The 22,219-nt window shown below is 39.6% G+C and overlaps 1 long non-coding RNA gene across 4 annotated transcripts in view; it reads right to left on the minus strand.

Annotated features, from left to right (window-relative positions):
• Positions 1-22,219, minus strand: part of LOC105473534 (uncharacterized) — a 142,187-nt gene that overhangs the window by 104,124 nt on the left and 15,844 nt on the right. For all 4 annotated transcript variants that reach the window (XR_011615245.1, XR_011615244.1, XR_011615246.1 and 1 more), the window contains exon 2: positions 2,945-3,054. This is a non-coding gene — a long non-coding RNA (uncharacterized lncRNA). The remainder of the gene's footprint in view (positions 1-2,944; positions 3,055-22,219) is intronic.

Raw genomic sequence — 22,219 nt, forward strand, 5'->3', positions numbered from 1 at the left:
TCCTTATTTTAATTTGATCTTCCCACCAATTGTTAAGAATAAGAGATCTCTAAAATCCCTCTCTTTATTGTTAAGAATAAGGGCTCTCTGAAATCCCTTTCTTTAAAAAAAATTCAGGTGTCCAAAGGATCAATCTTTTGGCCATTGACAATTAGAATTTTCAGTGGTATATTTAATCCCAATAGCAGCTCAATTCAGTAGCTCACTCAATTTCAGTGAGTGACATCAATGAATAGCCACATGCCTTTAATAGTATACACACCATACTCTGGGGAACATGGCCTCCCTAGGGACCAACTTGGTATCCAAAAAGGAAATGAAGTCTGTTTGTACAATCCCTTCTTAGGGGATGCTTGTCATTGTCTGTGCATTGCTGAATTCTTTTATTTTCCATTTGTTATATAGCCAGATACAGAATTTTGCCAAGGATCAATATCAAGTTTAACAGTTTAAATTAACCAGATCTTTGCTGTTCCCCTAAATGGAGATCATACAAACATTGTCAATTGCTATACTAGTTCTCAACACACACACTCACGTGCGTGCACACACATGCACACATCATTATTACAAACAGTGACAGTTATAATCAACTGAGCCCCCTGTTACATGCCAGTTCCCCTGCACTCATTCTTTATAGTCCTGACAACCCTGAAAGCTATGTATCATCCCCATTTTAAAGATGAGGCAATGGAAGTTCAAAGAGGTGGCTTAAGCCTTTACTCAAATATATCTGTATTTGAAACTCAACTCTGCCACTTACTTACTAGTGGCAGAATTGAGTTCCATTGTTCTCTGAAATTTGCTAAATGTCACCCTGGAAAACCTCATACCTTGTAAATAAACAAAATATTTTCTTTCCCATGGCTTTTTAACTTTCTAAAACTATCTACTTTCATAACTACCTGGAAAATGTAGTAGATACTGTTAGTTGCAATCCAGCATCCATTCTCTACTCTTCCTTCCCAAGAGAATGCCAGTTTCATTTAGGTTTGCATCATGCATATCACAGGACACAGGAAAATTTGACGCCACTCTGAAATCCAGGGGTAGGCCTGACTGGGCTAAAGTTAAACCACTCCTCCTGGTCAGTGGTTGGTTTGGCCTTGAGCATGTGACCTACTTCTGGACAATGAGACGTAACAAGAGACCTGCCAGAGGCTTTGGAAAACTTCTCTTTATTCTGAAGAAAACCCCAGGAAGTCACTTTTCCAAGGGATGTGAGCAAGCAACTTGAAAACTTGATTGCTACCAGCAACTGTCCTAAAACCACAAGGGGAACCAGTCTTATCGTGAAGCCAAAACTGTGGCTTGCAGAGCACAAAACAGAAGTGAATCACATGGGTCCTTGATAACATCATCAAACAACACTGAAGGCTACCCCACCCTGGACTTTCTCTTTATGAGCTAGTAAATTATGTTTATTAGACATAAATCCATTTAATAACTTTCTAAACCAGTTTGAGTTCTCGTTTCCGTTGTTACAGTCCAAAATACCCTAATTGGGTACTGACAATAATACAGCTAATATGGTAGACAATGGTTTAAAAAAAAAAAGGCTAAAATGGAGCACAAAATGAAGTAAATGAAGTAGGAAATCTGCCCACTGGGGGATAAGGAGACCACCAGATGAAGGAATAAACTCCTTGGGGTAAATAATCATGACTGTGTCCTTGGCATCAACTGTCTTCATTAAACAAATCAATAGTTTTCATCGTGTTGCTCTGACACCAGCCGCATCAGCAACACCTTGGAACTTGTTAGAAATGCAAATGCCTGAGCTACGCCCCAGCTCTAGTGAATCAGACAACCTGGGGTGGGGCCCAGCCATCTGTGTTTTAACAAGCTCTCCAGGGGATTCTTACACAAGCTCAAGTGTGAGAACCACTTCCTTAAACGTACCGGGAAAAGTGAATTTGCCTGAGTGGTTCTCATTATTAACTATTAGCACTTGACTTGAACTCAGAGTTTAGAACCTGCTGTCTTTATTCCAAACTTTTAGTGTGGGGGTCTCAGATCCTCATGTGTTTAGAGTCTGAAGTCACTGAGTAGCCGCTTCTGGCAAACTGAATCTTGTGCATGTTGACCTAAAGCCAAATTAGAACTCCCTTTACTGCTGTTAAGAAACCAAACTTTACAAAGCACCGGTCCGCCCTGTAGAGTAAATAGGAACAGTTTTATTTGGTACTGGAGGCACATAGAGAAGTATGGTATTTTCTACCTCTTTAAATTGCCACTTCTGGAACGTTTCTAGTGTAGTTTTGGGCTGGCTAAGTATAGATTCTTAAATTAACGTATTTTTTTTTCTTGCTAAGTAATTTTACGGTTTGAAAAATTTTCTTTAGTATGCAATTGGGAGGTTTCATGCTCTAAGCTTCATGAATATTTCTGTACAGCAACCTGCTCATAGACAATTATTTTAGCAGTATTCTGGGACTGATCAGTATCATTAACACAGTGTGATCATGTTAAAAGGAAAGTCTTTCACCCAGGAAACCTAGCGTGTGGTTAGTGTCTCGATAATTAAACCACTGCCCTTGAAAAAGAAGGTAATCAGAAGCAAAGGCAATTAACTCCTTTCAGGCGATTTCCTTTGTATCTTCACTCCCATCTCAGAAACGAGATTCCAGAAGGACTTGAAGGAAACAAGAAGACAGGGACAGTTAGATCCTATCAGAGGTGCTGATGAGGCCACTGTGCCAATGAATGTTAGGTGGTGCTGCCGGATGTGAGGAGGTTCTCTCTCTTTTCGTGATTCTACTCTATTCCTGTGACACCTCAGAAACATCAGGTGCCATGGCTTCCAGACAGGTGCTTTTTATTAGGGCACCAATCCTCCATCACTCCCCATTTCATCACCTGTAAAATGATGATATGCCTCTTTCGGAGGCTGTTATCAGGATTCAATGCAATAACTATATGCAGAAAAGATTTATAAACTTACAGTGTCGACTCATACAAGACATTTTTGTTGACAGTTCCTACTTGGACGGCTTCCTTTCAGAGGTTTCCATACCTTCCATCAGAGCACTTCAAGGTGTATAGTAAGTCGCTCTGCACAGAAAAGATAAAGATAATATCTGCTTTTGTTTTGTTTTGTTTTGGAGATGGAGTTTCAATCTTGTTGCCCAAGGTGGAGTGCAATGGCACAATCTCTGCTCACCGCAACCTCTGTCTCCCGGGTTCAAGCGATTCTCCTGCCTCAGCCTCCCGAGTAGCTGTGATTACAGGCATGTGCCATCACACCCAGCTAATTTTTTGTATTTTTAGTAGAAATGGGGTTTCACCAGGTTAGCCAGGCTGGTCTCGAACTCCTGACCACTGGTGATCTACCCACGTTGGCCTCCCAAAGTGCTGGGATTACAGGTGTGAGCCACTGCACCCGGCCCATATCTGCTTCTTAATATAAGGGACTGGAAGCATGTGATATAATTTCAAGTTAAAACAGTCATGTTAAGTTACTAAAAACTGCCATTCCATGTGATGAGAGAAGAATGTTCAGAATGCTTCAAACAACACTGACGGCTGTCTTATGCTGGACTTTCTCTTTATGAGCTAGCCAATTCTGTTTATTAAATGTAACTCTTGTTGAGATAGGTGTGAGGTACCAGGGAATGATTTCCAGAGGGTATGAAAATATGTGAGGAATTGAGCAATGTTTAGAGTTAGCCAGGTGAAGGAGGGGTAGGAGAGTAAACAGCATGAACAGCAGGTGCAAAAGATTGTGGAAAAAAAAAAACTGGAACACACAGCCCATCTGGGAAAACACAAGTAGCTCAGAAAGGTTAGAGTGTAGAATGTATTGGGAGGGGAGTTGGGTGGGGAGTAGCAAAAGGTAAACTTAGAAGTGCAGATAGGAGCCTGCTTTGTAATAAGCTTGTTTGCAACCTATTTCAAGGGTTTATGACATACTCAGATACACATGCACACACTAAACCATAGAGACTAGATAAACCAGAGGCAGGGCCAGAAATAACCAGATCAAATGTTTGCCCGATTATCTATTTTAACTTGGCTTTTCATTAAATTAAATAGAATCTCTCCAGGATGGAAATCCTTGACTCTTAGATTCATTGGATCCCTTCTGCACCAATCTCTGCCAGTTTCATTGAGTCTGTTCTGCACCAGTCTGCCGATTTCAATACCCCACCAACTCCTATCCCACCTATCCCTACTTCGGATGAATGGATGGCTAGGATAAATTTGAGATGTTATCTCAATGGAAATAAGAAGCCAAAATTTTCAGCATCTGCCACCACTTCTCTCCAGGTAACATGATAAAATCACTAGACAGAACCTGGCTTATAATTTTCTGAGAGAATTCAGTCAATCTTTGGCCTTTATTTTTCTGTCCATAAAATAAGGAAGAGAATAAATGCACTGGGTATCTGATAAAGTGATAGCGAAAAACAGAAAACAAAAAGTAAAATAAAAATCAAAGTTATTCCTAGAAGAACTGAATCCTGAATGGAATCAGGATGCAATACTCCCCAAATTTCTCCCAACAAGTATCTCAAATACATGACAACTTTATGTACATAAATGATGGTCAAAGTGAACACTAAGACTGTTCTAAATCAAGCATCCTGAGAAAAAACAACAGGGGAGGATGAGTTAATTCCTAACAAAGCTATTTTATATGTAGTGAATAATTTCTACCTTACTATGCCCTATATAGAACCCCTCAGTTATGAGAAGTTTATGACAATTGTCTGCTTTGCATCTGAAATTTATCTTACTCTTCAATTCAGCCCTTGGCCCCCCTATTGCATTTTTGTAAGTGATAATATATTACAGGTGGAATGAACTGCAAATTATGCTGAACTTAGAGTTGTAACTGGTGGAGGAAAGGGGCTTGCTAGTGATTAAAATCTAGAGATGGCTCCAGTTTCAGGAAATATTGACCAAGCACATTCACACTGACTTTCTCACTATGTGCAGCTGTAAGTCCTGAACAGAATGCATGAAGTAGTTATTCAGGGCCTATGAAAAATAACTGGTAGCAGGTAAACTAGGAAAAAGGATTAGAATGTGAACAGCCATCGAACTGGGAATGTGAATGGATTTACCATCTTTTCTCTTATGGTGTCTCCAATATGGAATCAAGGAAGCTTGAAACCAACAGGGATCCATGCAGACAGACAGAGCTCTAGGAGAATCCCTCTAGTTCTGTATCGAGAAGCAGGAATGAAGTATCCTAATATTCGGGGAGAGTGGGGGAAAATCTCCCATTTTTAAATTTTTGTTCATTAATTTCTTATTTTTTTTATTCCCCTCATCCCAGGCCCCCGTGCCTGTAGTGACAGCAACAGTAGTGGAAGAGGGGACCCATGGAAGTCTAAAATTCTGAATCGTCCTTTCTTATCAGAGGAGTTGTGGTTCCAACGGGGTGGAGATCTTTCCCTATTACTTTCTTCGTCTCTCTGCTCTTCTGCAGTTTGTCAGGCATGTTACAGAAAGTATATAGTAGAGCAACGCACATGAAACCCCATCTTGCTGATCATAGAACCAAAAAGAGAGCCTCAGGAAGCCTGAAAGTGCAAGGGTAATCACAAAGAGGAAGGAACTCAGGAAAGAGAACTGGACTTCATACAGGTGTTTAGGAATTCCCAAGCTCACCCACAAGTTGCGTATGTGTGAATCTGACACTAAACAGCAAACCAAAGGCTTCGGGAACTATAATTAGGGATATACTCCCATCCAAGTACCAAACTGGCCATAGGGTGGATCCCACGTGTGACAGATCCAAATAGCACTGTGAAGGCACCGAAAATGTAGCCAGCACTAAAACTCCATCCACTGAAGGCTGATGAGACTGTCAGCCTGAACTCATGTGGTTGATTGCCTTTTAAAGTAAATATATTGATATTCGTCATAAGATTTACTTAAGTCCCAAAGTCTCATATGATAATATTCAATATAATTAAAATACAACAGAAATGCATATAAAAATTTAGGAAATTCTCAGTTCAGATGGAAAATGAGAGTCAACAGAAGTGAATGAGGAGATAACACAGATATTGGAGTTATCTTATGAAGACTGTAAAGCAGCCATCGTAAAAATGCTCTAAGAAGTAAGAGTAATACTCTTGAAATAAATGAAAAGATAGAAGGCATCAGTAAAACCATAGAAAACACACAGAATAATCAAATGGAAGTTTTAAACCAAAAAATACAACTAATACAAATTTTAAACTTACTGAAAAGGATGCATAGCAGAATAAAATGACATTGGAAAGAGCCAGTCAACTTGAAAATAGATAAATAGAAATTAACCAGTCCTCAACATAAAGGGGAAAAAAGTTCAAAAATGAACAGAGACTCAGAGAACTATAAGATAGTAGGAAAAAGTTTAGCATTTGTGTCATAAGCATCCCAGAGACAGGGGAAATAATACACTGCATTTAAAAAAAAAAAAAAAAAAAAAAAAAAAAAAAAAAAAACTTAAATAAATAATAGTGAAAACTTCTCTAATTTGGCAAAATATATAATCTTGTAGATTTAAGAAGCTCAACAAGTCCCAGAAAGAATAAATCCAAAGGCTAGGCATGGTGGCTCACACCTGTAATCCCAGCACTTTGGGAGGCCAAGGCGAGTGGATCACCTGAGATCAGGAGTTCAAGACAAGCCTGGCCAACATGATGAAACCTTGTCTCTACAAAAATACAAAAATTAGCCATGCATGATGACAGGTACCTGTAATCCCAGCTACTCAGGAGGCTGAGGTGGGAGAATCGTGAATTGCTTGAACCCAGGAGGCGGAGATTGCAGTGAGCTGAGAGGGTGCCATTGCACTCCAGCCTGGGTGACAGAGTGAGACCCCATCTAAAAAAAAAAAAAAAAAAAAAAAAGAATAAATCCAAAAAGTTCATGCCCAAACACGTCCTTTAAAAATGACAGAAAAGTAAATACGAAACAAAAATTTTTGAAAGCAGCCAAATAAAAATGAAAACAAAGTGAAACATATGTATTAACATAATACAATGATTCAAATGGCTAGATTGGCTCATGCCTATAATCCCAACATCTTCAGAGGCCAAGGTGGGAAGACTGCTTAAGGCCAGAAGTCCAAGACAGTGAGACTCTGTATCTACGAAAAACTTTAAAAATTAGCCAGGCAGGGTAGTGTGTCCCTGTGGTCCCAGCTACTCAGGAGACTGAGGCAGGAGCATTTCTTGAGCCTTGGAATTCAAGGCTGCCGTCATCTGTGATTGTGCCACCACACTCCAGCCTGGGCAACAGAGTAAGAGCCCATCTCTAAAACAAAACGAAACAAAACAAAACAAAAAAAACAAAAGAAGGAAAGAAAGAGAAAAAAAAGGAGACAATAAAGTTAATATTTTCAGAGTCCTGAAAGATATTGCTGTCAAACCAGTCATATATATATAATGTTATCTTTTTTATTTTATAGACAGGAAAATTAAAGCCAAATATTTACTGAGTTCTCACAGAAACTTATCCACAAAGCCAGGTTCTGTTTAACGATTTTATCATATTACCCGGAAAGGAGTGGCAGCAGATACTAAAAATTTTGGCAATCATGCAATATGAGAAAAAGATAACTAAAAACAAGGATCTTCAAGCATATGAAGGGTATTATGTAGAGGTAAAAACACAGAGATAATTTCCTCAACAAAACATATTGAAAGAATTTTCTTGACCCTCAGAGTTACAGAACTCCCAGAGGTCTATACCCAGTAAAAATATTCTTCAACACTGAGGCTAAAACAAAGATGGCCTCAGTGAAGAAAAACTAAGAGAATCCATTTTCAGCAGATCTGTTTCTTTATAAAAGTAATTCTTCCAAAAGAAAGAAAATAATACCAGAAGACCACTTAGAATATCAGGTATAAAGGAAGATTAAAATAAATAGTAAATATCTGCATAAATATAGTAGACTATCGTTCCCTTAAACTCTTTAAAATATAATTGATAACTGAAACTTGAAATTGTAACATTGCTGGGTTTTCAATATATGCAGATGTGATAAATAAGACACCACAAGATAAGGGGAGAAAATGATGGGAACTTAATGGCAACAAGGTTTCTATATTTAATTTGAAATGGTAAAACATGTATTTTAAATACTGAGAAAAATATATATGTATATTGTAATCACTGTAGCAATCATTACAAAATTATACCAAGAGATATTATCAAAAATAGGTAGATAAATTCAAATAGAATACGAAAAGTATTTAAATAACCCAAAATAAAGCAGGAATATAGAGCAAAACTATGACGATACAAAGAAGAGGAAATAGAATTAAACGGTAGACTAAAATGCAAATATACCAATATTCTTTCTTTAAATATAAATGCATTAACTATACCAAATAAAAGACAGAAACAATCTTTATCATGAACCAACTTTATGTGTCTAAAGACACTCAGTCTAAATATAATCATACAGGCAAGTTAAAAACGAACATGTATAGGCCGGGCGCAGTGGCTCACGCCTGTAATCCCAGCACTTTGGGAGGCCGAGGCGGGCGGATAAAAAGGTCAGGAGTTCGAGATCATCCTGCTGAACACAGTGAAATCCTGTCTCTACTAAAAATACAAAAAAAAATAAGCTAGGTGTGGTGGCAGGCGCCTGTAGTCCCAGCTACTTGGGAGGCTGAGGCAGGAGAATGGTGTGAACCTGGGAGGCAGAGCTCGCAGTGAGCAGAAATCATGCCACTGCACTCCAGCCTGGGTGACTGAGCGAGACTCCGTCTCAAAAAAAAAAAAAAAAAAAAACGAACATGTATAAAAAGGTATATTATGCAAACACTAAACAAAAGAAAGCTGTAGTGGTTACATAAGTCTATGCATACATTAGAGCAATGAAAATTACCAGGGAAAAGGAATGATATTACATAATTCTAAATATACATGCATGTAACAAAAGACATTCAAAATATATGAAACAAAAACTGACAGAACTGAAAGAAGGTATAAATTAGTCCATCATATAGCTGAGAATATTGAGACAAGGAAGTGCTGGGTAGAGAAAGACAGGGTCCCTAGAGAGGGCTCCACCCTCAGGCCTATTCCCATAGACCTAGGTGAGGACAGGCACTCCTGTTTTCATGCCCAAATGTTGCATTTTCCAAGACCAACCTGGCCTGCCACACCCTGACCCTGTGCCTATAAAAACTCCCAGACCCTAGCAGGCATGCACACAAGCAGCTGGACGTCAAGAGAAACACACTGGCAGAAGAACACACCAGCAGACACCAGCAGGGCATCTATGGCGGGACAACATGGAATTTGATTGGCAGTGGTTGGAGGAGAGTCTGGCTGCTCAGCAGCCCCCAGGGGAAAACCACTTTCCCACTCCATCCCCCTTCTGGCTCCCCATCCATCTACTGAGAGCTACTTCCACCATTCAATAAAACCTTGCACTCATTCTCCAAGTCCAAGTGTGATTTGATTTTTCCGGTACACCAAGACAAGAACCTCAGAATACAAAAAGCCCTCTATCTTTGCAATAAGGCAGAGGGTCTAACTGAGCTGATTAACACAAGCCACCTGATCACGGCAAAACTAAAAGAGCATACTGTAATACACATCCACTGGGACTTCAGGAGCTGTAAACATTCACCCCTAGTCGCTGCCATGGGGTTGGAACCCCACAACCTGCCTGTCTGCATGCTCCCCCTAGAGGTTTGAGTAGTTGGGGCACCAAAGAAGTGAGCCATACTTTCATCGCATGCCGAGAGGGGAATAAGGGAACTTTTCCCATTTCAATATCAGCACTCCATTTTTAAATAATTGATAGAACTGGTCGATAAAATAACATTGAGAGTATAGAAGAACTGAACAACACCATTAACTAACTGTATCTAATTGACAGTTATAAAATATCTACTCAACAACAGCTGAATACACATTCTTTTCAAGTGCACATGAAACATTCTCCAATATGAACAACATCTGGACTCATTATAAAACAAACCTTAACAAATTTAACAGAACTAAATTACATAAAGTGTGTTCTCTGATTATAATGGACTCAACCTAGAAATGAGTAACAGAAATGTAAAGGGAAAATATTCAAATACTTGAAAGTTAAGCAACAAACTTCAAAATAATCAATGCAATGTAGAGAAAGTTCCAAAAAAAATAGAAAATATTTTGAACAGGATAACAATTCAAAACTTACAGGAAGCAGCTAATGCAGTGTTTAGAGGAACATTTATAGAATTAAATGTGTAAAAAGAAGAAAATTCTCAAATCTATCATCAAAAGTTCTTCCTTAAGAAATATGTGGTGGGGGGAGAACAAAACAGGCACAGCATACACTGAAGAAATAAATTAAAAATTGAAATTTCAAAAATTAGACAAGATCAGTAAAACCAAAATGTGTTTCTTTAAAAAGATTGATACCTGTGGAAGGGTGACAAAGAAGAAAATAAAAGAAAATAGGCACATTACTAAAATTACAAGTGAAAGAAGTATCTTCCCATGACCACAGAGTCCACAAATTAGATAACTCGGGAAAAATCACTTAAGCTGCAGCACTAGATCAAAATAATCAACATTTTCCATTTCAGAGTATATAATATATTAAGTAAAATTAGTTCAGTTGCAAAGCAATATTGATTTCAGGACAATGAAAATACAGAAGTAGTCTGCCCAGAGCTGGCATAGTGCTCTAGCATATCAGAGTCACTGGCTCCTAAATTTTTGTTGCTCCACCATTCATAGCTTCTGTTCCAAGATGACCTCCTTGCTGGAGATGGCTGCCAGAGTAAATCACTAAACATCTATTCTGTCCAATAGGAGGGAGAAAGCTACAAAAGGAGGTAGGGATCATACCTTGAGAGACTCTCTTCAGAAGTTGCAGACCACTTTCATTCTATCCTATTGACTAGAATTTAGTCACACGGTCACTTCTAACTGCAAGGGAGCCTGGGAAATGTGATCTTTAACCCAGATGTCCATATCTCCAAGTAAAATAATAAAGGAAGAAGTAGATAAGGAATTGGGTACAATCTGTAATATTTGTCACATATCCTATTACAGTTCTTCTAGATATTATCAGAACAGTGTGTACTTCAGAAACTGAAGTTCCTTCTGCCAAGAAAAAAAAAAACAATGCTCCTTGTGGGACCATATTAGAACCTCTACCTTCAATTCAAAATTCTATTCTGAACTAAGTTCCTGTGAATAGGTGATGTCTGTTAAACTACTAAAGTCTTGTGTTTTTCTCTCATAAAATAAGCTCTTCATATTCACTCAGAACCATCCCCATCCACTAATGTTATTCTCTCTCACCACGAGGGACACATCAGCTCAAATGTAATTCTGATCTAAAAACCATTCAGTAGCCATTTGGATGAAGTTCAAAGTGGAGCATGTCAAGGGTCTTTCAAGAGTCCAAGAAGTTGAGGTGTCCTGCTTTGCACTGTGACCCTTCCCTAACTTCTCCTGCCTTTTTTTTCCCCTCATGTCTTTGATGTGGAACAGGCAAGCGCCGAAACTAGGGCTTAGTCTAGGGGTGAGTTTTGGCTTTGCATAGGATATAATTAACTAATGGTGTTAGACAATGTTTTACTGAATAGTACTGCTCCCTGTGGAGCAGGGCTAACTCATAGGCACTACACCCAAAGTCGGCAACTATGGGCTCTTGACAACTGTATTTATACTCAGAAAAACTCACTTTCAATTACATGCAAATTAAGAGGTGAGTCAATGCAAATTGAGGGGAGGATTATTTAGAACTTTCTAAGAAAGGGGCAGTAACTTCCAGGTCACTGTCTTGGAATGGGGTGGTAACTTCTGGGTTGTTGCCATGGCATTTGTAATCTGTCATGGCACTGGTGGGAGTGTCTTATGCCAATGAGTAATGAGGGCAGCTAGGGCTTACTTTTGTAGCCATCTGCTGGTTCCTGCTGGTTTTTCCACTTTATCTTGTCTGGACCAGATCCCGTTTTGGTCAGAAGGGTTGTGAGCCAAAAATAAGTCCTTCTAGTATCCTCCCTCATCTTCTCTTCCCCTCATAACCCTTATCCAATCCACCAGTAATGTTTTTTAGCGTGAATCTTCAAAATACACTCTGAATCCTACCACTTCTCAATTCTATATCTTTGTCCAAGCTTTCCTGACTCTTGACACTTCTTTATTCTTTATGTCTGAAACAGACCTAACACTCTCAGAGGTCTACATCAGGAGTTGGCAAGCTTTGTCTACAAAGGACCAGCAGCAAAGTTTTCAGACCTTGCAAAAAATATGCTATCTGCAACTACTCAACTCTGCCACTGTAGCATGAAAGCAGTCACAGATAATAGGTAAGCAAATGATCATGGCTGTGTTCCAATAAAACTTTATTTACAAAAGCCAGCAGCAGGCGGGATTTGAACTGGCTATAGTTTGCCAACCCCTGGTCTAAATTCACTGTGGGAAGTCCCTGTAGCATATTTCACATTCTTTAAAACACATTTTTCTGTCTTCATTTTTACTCGTGATAATACAACCACATTTTTAGCACAGTATTCTATATTTTATTACATGCCATTTTCAGCTACATTATTTCATTTGGTCATACACACATCACAGTGACTTTTTTCCATACAGTGTTGTAGGGTAATCATCCTAAACTCCTGAAATCAATATTTCTTCATGTCTGACCTTTCCAGATAATGATCTATGTGTCATAATTGTTCCACAGATACCCACTTTATCCCTATAGGAAAACTAGACACTCTAATTAATGACTCCTCTAATTAAACCTTTTCCTTCACCCTGAACTTTAGCTAGGAATATAAGGACAGCCAAACTGAAAATAAATCAAGCTTGCATTTTTCTTTCTGTTGGAGAATATCTCAGGACTCAATATGCAATTTGTTTCTAGAAGTTTTCCAGGTTTGGAATGAGACAGTCACAGCATTACATAGGAGGCAGGAATATAAAGTTAGGGAAAAAAGAAAGAATGAGCATGAGGTAAGAGAGAAGCTAATGGTACCTGAGTTAAATCCAACCCAGAGACATGTTGCTTGGGTTTCAAAGTAGTTTTAAACAATTTGAGCCACCACTAAAAAAAACAGAATTATTTTGATATAAATTTACATGCCTCACTTATCTGAAAAAACACATGAGGTAATAGCTATTTCTGGCAATAACGGGACCAAGCTATTTCAAGACAATAACAAGCTGGAGCTGAACAGTGCCAATTACTTTTAGATAAAAACTGTTCCCCGGTTTTCCACAGTCTCCACCACTCCATTTTGTGTACTTAATACTGAAGCAAAGTATTGGCTGCCAATTACTATTATTTTTGCACTTTTTTTATAGTAAATAAATATTTTTCTGTGCTCTTTTTTCCAACCAAAATCATGCAAATAAAAAATTGAGAAGTCCATGTAATTTAACAAAAAAATGGAAACAAGTAGCTCATTTTGTTGCCTGTCTGACCACTGTAGGCATTTGAGTTTTCCTCCAGTGCAAAAGAAAGAGCCTAGCCTGGAAACTGGATTTGAGTTCTAGTCTTAGTTCTTATTTAGTATGAGGGATTTTTAAACAAGGTATATATCCTGTTTTAGCCTCAATTTCTTCTCCCATAATATAAGAGTTTTTGTATAAGTTAGGGTGTCTTGGTTGTGAGAAAAAAGTAGTTAATTTCATATGGATATCCAATGTAATGAATTGATTCAAAAGCTAAGGAACCAAGTTTAAGAAATAATAAGAAACAAAGCAAGACACTGCAAGAAGCTTGGCAGTATCAACTACAGAAAAAGAAGCATTATAGAGCAAAAGTGAGCATTGACTGGGGAAGATAAACACTGACCATTACTTTTACCTTTGCATTCTTTGTTCACTCTTCAAAGTTCCAGCGTATGATTGGCCAAGCTTGGGGTAGGTGGCCTTTTCACTGGAGGTACCAGGTCAGAAAGCAGGAAAATCTAGGATGGTGCCCCAGAGACCCCTTTTATCTCCCACTGCAGAATAAACACCTAAATTTCCAGTCCCACCAAGACAGCACATAGCAGGGGAAGAGGTAATGCCTGGAACAGAAATTGGGATGCTGTTGGGACAGGATAATCCATGCTTCCCAGACCAAAAATCAAAACAAATATTCTCTTTTAGATTAAGCAAAATTGCATATGCAGCCTAAATATAAAAAGCATAGGAAAGCACAGCAGCTCCAGTTGAAGCAGCAGTGGGCTACCTGGATCCCAATCCACTCTGTGACCCTTCGTTCTGCATTAGCCCCTGAAGTACTTCTGGTGACCCAAGATATCCCTGAAGCACAGGGTAAAAACCACAGGATGAGATGATCCCTTGAAGCTGCAATTTTGAGATTTGAATGACAGAAAAATTAGTTGCGTTTCCACTGGTTGACTCGGCTCAGAGACTCTAACTAGATGATGGCTACAAGATAAATCTTGACAGCCAACTGAGCCATGAGAATTGTTCCCCTGGGAACTGCAAGAGCACTAGTAAATCATTCTCATTGACTGCTGATGAGAGAAACTGGCTTCTAGGTTACCACCATCAGAGGCAGGGTTGGAAACATTGACCTCAATGTTAACAGCTGAAGGGTTGATCATCGACCCCTGAGCCTCTGAGCCCTCGGACATATGGAATGCCCCTGGTTTTGGATTGCTGAGGACATCTCTGTGGCCCACCTCTCTCATGCGCATTAATATGTCTTCATCCTTTGTTTAGCATGGGAAAAAGAAAGGGGAAGAAAACAAGCTCTTGTGGCCACTTAGTGTGAGCAATCAGCAGGAAGAAATGAGGAATGGAACAAAAAATATCATATTTATCAAAGATTTGTTTTGAATAACCAACAACTCTGGGTAGAGGCAGCTGGAAGCACATTATGAAACTATGACAGTATTTATACAGAGCTATGCTAATAGTGAGCACAATAGTGCAGAAAACCCCAGTTGCAGAAATCATTAACTTTATGGAGATTTCAGAATACTATTTTTCTTTTAAGGAAATATCTCGACCCCACACCGATCTGTTTACTGAGCTTTTCTTGGGACTGGTGTTTACATAGACCAACACAGGAAGCTCAGTGAGCTGATCAAAAGTTTTCTCCTTACAAAAGGGTCCTGTTTATTGCATGATCTTAATTTGTTCTTCATATGTGACAGTGTTTTACTCTTCTGGGTGAATTATTGCTGTGTTCTGAATGTTTGTGCCCCTGCCCCCATCCACTTCTCAAAATTCATATGTTGACATTCTAATTCCCAAGGTGATGGTATTACGGGGTAGGGTCTTTGGAGGGCGATTAGGTGATGAAGGTGGAGCTCTCATAATGGGATTAGTGCCCTTATACTCCTGTGGGACTTCATTAGCCTCTTCTACCACGTGGGGACACAGTAAGAAGGCGCCATCTATGAACAAGGATGCAGGCCTTCACCAGACACTGAATTTGCCAGCATCTTGGTCTTGGACTTTCCAGCCTTTATAATTGTGAGGAATAAATTTCTGTTGTTTATATACCACTCAATTTATGGTATTTTGTTATAGAAGCCTGAACAAATTAAGACAGTTATCAACAAGAAACTCCACTATCTTAGAGAGAAATGAGCCATTGGAGGAGTTCAGATGGATGTTACAAGCACTGTCTCTTACCCAAAAGAGTTCAGCTCTCCAGGAAGACACGAGAAAGAGGCTTGGAAAGTTGGACTTAGTTTCATCTCTTCAGAAGTCAGGGACTCCTGACTACCATCATGAAGGAACATTTCATCACTCTCTTCAGAGGACAGGTCACTGTAATTGGTTCTAGGAGTCACAGTAAGACATCGAACCTTCCTTCACATAGATTATAGGCTGTTCTGCCTGGCAGGATGTACATGAGTCAGATGGGAGAACCCAATAAATAGATGAGCTGAACAGCCTGTCCAGGAAAAAAAACAAAGCTCTCAGATATGTGACCCCCTGCACTCAGGCCCCATGTGGCCAGAAGAACCATAAAGTACCATATACAGTAGCACAGGAACTAGAGACATGTCAAGATGTGGATGTGAATCCAGCTTTATCATATATAAGCTTCATGATCTCCACAATACTCAGTTGCTCAGTTTTTCCATTCATGAAATGGAAATAAAATCTCATTGGGCACGTGGAGGCCTGAAAGAGATGATATATGTTGTAAAGATCCTCTCACAGTGCTTCGTGCATCATACGCCCTCAATAAATGGTAACTTTCATTATCATCAACGTTACCCAACAAATTGCTGAATGTTATAAATTAGCCTGGTGATTCTCAAAGCTGAATGTGCAGTAGAATCACATTTTTTCAATAGAGTGATATTTTCAACAATCTCCATGGACTCTACCCCAGACCAGCTGCATCAAATGACTCAAATTACTGAGGATGGAGTGTGTGTGTGTGTGTTTGTGTGTGTGTACGTGTGTCTGCATGCATTAAGCTTTCCAGATGATTCTGATATATGATTCTGATATAGCTCATGTCTGGACTAGAAGTTAAGACCCAGTGTGTATAACTGGAGACAACCAACATATGCAAATGTAGTTACCGCCAATCAGAAGCCACAGTCACATACCTAGCATGATCTAAGAGAATAAGGAGAGCAGAGAAGCAGAAAGGAGACACAGAGTCAACACATAGTGACCATCTCAAAACCGATCTAACCTATGTCAACTGAAGATGTTATTTATTAAGGCCTTTCTAAGCACAGTCTACAAATAATTTGCAAATCTCTCATTATTAAAGGGCTTAGTCAAAAGTGCTAAAACTACGTAGCTAACACATGCAGGGAAATAAAAGATTCCTTTTGTAAATTTAGGCTACATAACAATGAACCCTCCCACATCCTTTTTTCTTTCAGGAATGACTCTCTATCGTCACTCATTCGTAAAAATTACACAGCCTATGTTTGCCACCTACATTGAAAGAATCATTCCAGAGGTGACTTCTTATCAAATTTAGCAGTGTATTGTGTAAACCAGAAACCATCTTGTAGAAGACAGAATAGAGAACTGGCTACTTGTGTGATCTTAGAAACTGGGAAAGGCCTTCCAGATCCCCTTTTCTTTGTTTTCTAATGAAAAAATGCCTTCAAAGAATTAATATTTTGTGCTGTGCTTTTCAATCCTGGCCATGTACTGTTATCTCCTAGCGAATCTTAAAAAATTCTAAACTCCAGCTTCAGATATTCTGATTCAGTATAGTTAGGGTAGGAACCAATTGTTGATTTTTTTTTTTTTTTTTTTTTTTTTTTTTTGAGATGGAATCTTGCTCTATCACCCAGGCTGGAGTGCGGTGGCGCAATCTCAGCTTACTGCAAACTCCACCTCCTGGGTTCAAGCGATTCTCCTGCTTCAGTCTCCGGAGTAGCTGGGATTACAGGCACGAGCCACCACGCCTGGCTAATTTTTGTATTTTTAGTAGAGATGGGGTTTCACCATATTGGTCAGGCTGGTCTCGAACTCCTGACCTCATGATCTGCCCACCTCAGCCTCCTAAAGTGCTGAGATCACAAGCGTGAGCCACGGCACCTGGCCAATTACTGATATTTTTAAAGCTCCTTGGAAGACTCCAATACACAGGCAAAGTTGATAATGACTGCTTCAATGAAAATTTCAAACCCTGTTAAGAACAACACCATATTCTCTCACATTGAGAGAATATTTTAAGCTATTAACATCTTCTCAGGCACTAGTATTTCCAACAGTGTCTTCTGTGAGGTACTAAAGGGTTGCCAGAGAAAATATAAGATGCCTGGTTAAATTTGACTTTCATATAAACAACAATTATGGGATATACTTATACCAAAACATGATTCATGATCAGAAATGCAAATGTATCCATATGCTCTGTGTTTTTATTTGCTCTGTTTCTGACAGACAACCCTACACTAAGGGCATCGGGAAAACTGGAGAGAATCTTCTAGTAGAATTGGAAAAAGAAAGAAACTGTAGACATCTGTTGGTTTTTCTTGGCATTCTTCCTTCATTCCACACTTGAATTTTCTTTAAGGAACACCGCTTCCCCTCTCAGTCTACGTGGTTCCAGTGGACACACAGTCTAGACCTGCCAAGGAGAGCAGTTCATCTCCCTGGACACAGTGATCAACATAGGCATGAGGGGCGCTTAAACCAGCCAAACCAAACAGACACTGTTCCAGAAGGTTTTTATGTAACTGTGGGGCAAGAGGTACTCTTTCTACAAAGGTAGCTGAGAAGATAGACTATAAACCAGCAGCTACTCGGGGTCTCCTTACCGTCGTGTACGAAGGGCCTCCCCGTATAAAGCCAATAAGAAAGAGTAGAGCTGGAAAATGAAGACAGTCCAACCCCTAATGGGCACATAAAGGAAAATTGGATATCCACATGCAGATGAATGAAACTAGATCCTTATCTTACACTGTATACAAAAGTCAACTCAAAATGAGTTACAGACTTAAACATAAGACCTGACACTGTACACCTACTGAAAGAAAACAGGGAGAAAGCTCTATGACACTGGCCTAGGCCTAGGCAATGAGTTTTTTTTTTTTTTTTTTTTTGGACACAGAGTCTTGCTCTGTCACACAGGCTGGAGTGCAGTGGCATGATCACGGCTCACATCACAGGGCAACCTCTGCCTCCCTGGGGTAAAACAATCCTCTCACCTCAGCCTCTCAAGTAGCTGGGATTACAGGCATGTGCCACCTCACTTGGCTAATTTTTGTATTTTTAGTAGAGACACGGTTTCACCATGTTGACCAGGCTGGTCTCAAACTCCTGACCTCAAATGATTCACCCGCTCCAGCCTCCCAAAGCGCTGGATTACGGGTGTGAACCACCATGCCCGGACGGCAGTGATTTTTTGAATATGATCCCAAAAGCAGAGGCAACAAAAGCAAAAATAGCTAAGTGGGATTACATCAAACAATACAGAGTGAAGAAACAACCTTTGAAAGGTGAAAATAGTTGCAAACCATACATCTGATAAGGGGTTAATATTAAAAAATATATAGGAAATTCAAACAATAGGAGGAAAACCAAAAATCCAACTAATGAGACTGTGGATCCAGTCATACCTGAAAATCTGTATCTTGCACTTTTTGTGATGCCAGTCAACTATCTTTTTTTCTAGCTTATACCAATTTGAGTCAGTTTTCTGCCATTAACCCCCAAGAGTCCTGAATAATACATACAGTTACAGATTGAAAAGCTGGAATCCCAAGATAAGGTTTCAACCTATAAACGACCATGTTCTTTTAAGCCTATGAAATGCTTTTTCCACATGAACCAGTGTTTAACTCCCCTAATAACTTTCATTGACCCCTACTGTTCCTAATTCACTATTTCCTCCTCTGTTCCCCCCATAGCTTCTACTTTCTGTCACATCATATCTCGCATGCTATAGCTATTTATACCCATAGCGCCCCCAGATGGTTTCCTGATCATTGTATTCCTAGCTGGAGTCTGACACATAATAGATACTGAATGAATGTTGCTTAAGTTAAATTAAAGCAACTGTATAGACAGGTTGTGATGATGATGTCTTGGAAAGCTAAGTTGAGCCACAGGTTGAGGTCATTCCAGAAGTGAGGGAAGGTTGCAGAGGAGAGAACTGACCCCAGTTGCACAGAACCATTGCTTCCATCAGTCATCCCTGCATGTGTGGAACAGGGCCTAAGCTTTGGGCTTTGTGTTTAATCTAACCTCCAATGTCATCAGATTTTGTTTTACCAAATTTATACGAGCCACATACACTATTCAGTTTACAATTACATTCTAGAGTTCAGTGGCCAATAGTCATTTCCAGGTAACTTGAACAAAAATGCAATCAAATTAGATAACTGGCTTTTTTCCCCCATGGAAATAGTCCTTAGTTACTGAGGTTCACTATGTGAAGAAACACAAAAAGATATACTACACAGATGATACATGATAGGGTGTATCTGATTCCAAAAATGGAATCTGATATTGAATGGTTTGAAGTGCATGGCAACCCTAAAGGGATAAAATGTTGCTCAGAGTACAAAATTATCCTGCTTATGTGAAGGATCAAGTAGTCCTGGATTTCCTATCACCTAATTCCTGGATCCCGAGTCCATTTTTATAGCTGCGCTTGCAATGGCAAAAATAAAAGGCATGCTGAAGAGAAGTGAATGACGTGATTTTGTTTTTCATTTTTTTTGTTTGTTTTGTTTTGTTTTGTTTTTTTGCTTCACATTCAGATTGGATGCCATGAGGACACAGTCTCCTAAAAGCATGACATCTGACTTACTGTCTCAATGTGCATCATTGTAGACTGGCACAGACATTCCTTTTGAACTCCCCTGTGTTTTTTATAACTATGATGAAAATCACTTTCCCTCTCAAATTAAACTCACTACAAGCTCTGCACACCCTGCGGGGAGCCTCAACCTTGGCCACTAAGAATTCTATGCTATCAGGACCTACGGAAGTACTTCCGGTAACCAACCTGACTGTCGATCTAGCAAAACTGACTGGTACTTCTTAAAGTCATCAATTAACAATAAGTCAAGCCTTAATCCAGCAGGAACCTCTCACTCTCAGGCTAATCAACACTTTGAAGTGGGAAGGGGTGCCATGGAGCTCATGTTCAGAGGATTCCCTTTGAGTGAGTAGCCTCTCATCTTGGGGTGACATTACAGGCAGTGTCAGCCCCTGTCTGAGGATCTTGACTAGAAGCTGCCATCACAGGAGCTCCAAGACGAAAAGTCTCCATGTTCCCCTTTAGAACTGCCCATCATCCATTTTCTCTGAGAGATTTGCTTGCCAGTTAGTAAAACCATCCTGAGCAGCCGTGACAGGGATAATTACAGAGGAAGACAGCTCCTCACACAATTCTTTTAAATAAAGAATGGGAGGAAAGCATGGGGAAGAAAGAATGCTCCAAAGGTTTGACTTCAAATAGCATTAAAGGAGGACAATTTTAATTTCCTGCATGAGTTTATTAGTATCCATCTCCTGACCTAAAGGAGTTATCAAGATAAGAGAAATTCCTGGGAGCTAGCCACATCTGACTGCTACGATACCATAGATCCTGGACAGATTCCAGGGAACCTGAAGATCTAGTGGAGAAGAGCACATGTCCCCTTTCTTCACAGAATCAAAGGAGTACATTCAAGTGCCAGGAGTACATTCAAGACCACACCAGGTGACCTTCCACCCAACGCAACATCTCTTGTCACTTGGTCTTGCTTTGAGTATTTCCAATGATGGGAAACTCTCTGCTTTTTTAAGGGAACGTGATCTTTCTAAAAAACAGTTCAAGCCAGGCACAGTGGCTCACACCTGTAATCCTAGCAATTTGAGAGGCCATGACAGGAGGATTGCTTGAGGCCGGGAGTTCACGGCTTCAGTGAGCTATGATAGTAGCATTGCACTTCAGCCTGGGTGACAGAGGAAGAACCTAAAAAATAAATTAATAAATAAAAATGTAAAAATACAGAGTTCAGTTTGCTGAAAAGCTCTTTTTAGGAGACTAAATAAAATCTGTTTCCTAGTAACTTTCAAATATTTGTCCTGGTTTTACCACCTGGAATAACATAGCACTAATTTAAACTCCTTCAGATAGTCATCCTTTGACCAGAGAGGGTTACCATGTCATGAATATCTCCAAGTGTTCCTTATATGGGTTAGTTTTCAGTTCTACATCACGCCAACTCACTGCTTCAGTCTCTCCAATCTTACTATTGCTTTTAGAAACTCTGGCAAGCATCTTTAAAAAGCAAGACTGGTTTTTTCCCTGTGTCTGCCCAACCTAGTTCCTTAACCCTGGGAGGAGTGCTGCTTGAAGTCACACACCCCGGTGGCTCAGTGAGCATCACACATGTTATTTATACAGTGAACATCTACTATCAGTGAACATCATACATGTTATTTATACAGTGAACATCATACTATTAATTGTGTAGTACAAGTATTGTAATTGTAAATTACAATGACTGGGCCAGACGCAGTAGCTCATGCCTGCAATCCCAGCACTTTGGAAGGCCAAAGTGGGTGGATCACCTGAGGTCCGAAGTCCAAGACCGGCCTGGTCAACATGGTAAAACCCCAGCTCTACTAAAAATACAAAAAAAAAAAAAATTAGCCAGGCATGGTGATACGTGCCTATAATCCCAGCTAGTCAGGAGGCTGAGGCGGGAGAATCACTAGAACCTGGGAGGTGGAGTTGCAGTGAACCGAGATCGCGTCACTGCACTCTAGCCTGGGCGAGAGCGAAAACTCCGTCTCAAAAAAAAAAAAAAAAAAAAAGTACAATAACTGACTTTGTTCCTTATTCAAT

The sequence above is a fragment of the Macaca nemestrina genome, chromosome 17 (assembly GCF_043159975.1).
Source record: "Macaca nemestrina isolate mMacNem1 chromosome 17, mMacNem.hap1, whole genome shotgun sequence".
Classification (NCBI taxonomy): Eukaryota; Metazoa; Chordata; class Mammalia; order Primates; family Cercopithecidae; genus Macaca; species Macaca nemestrina.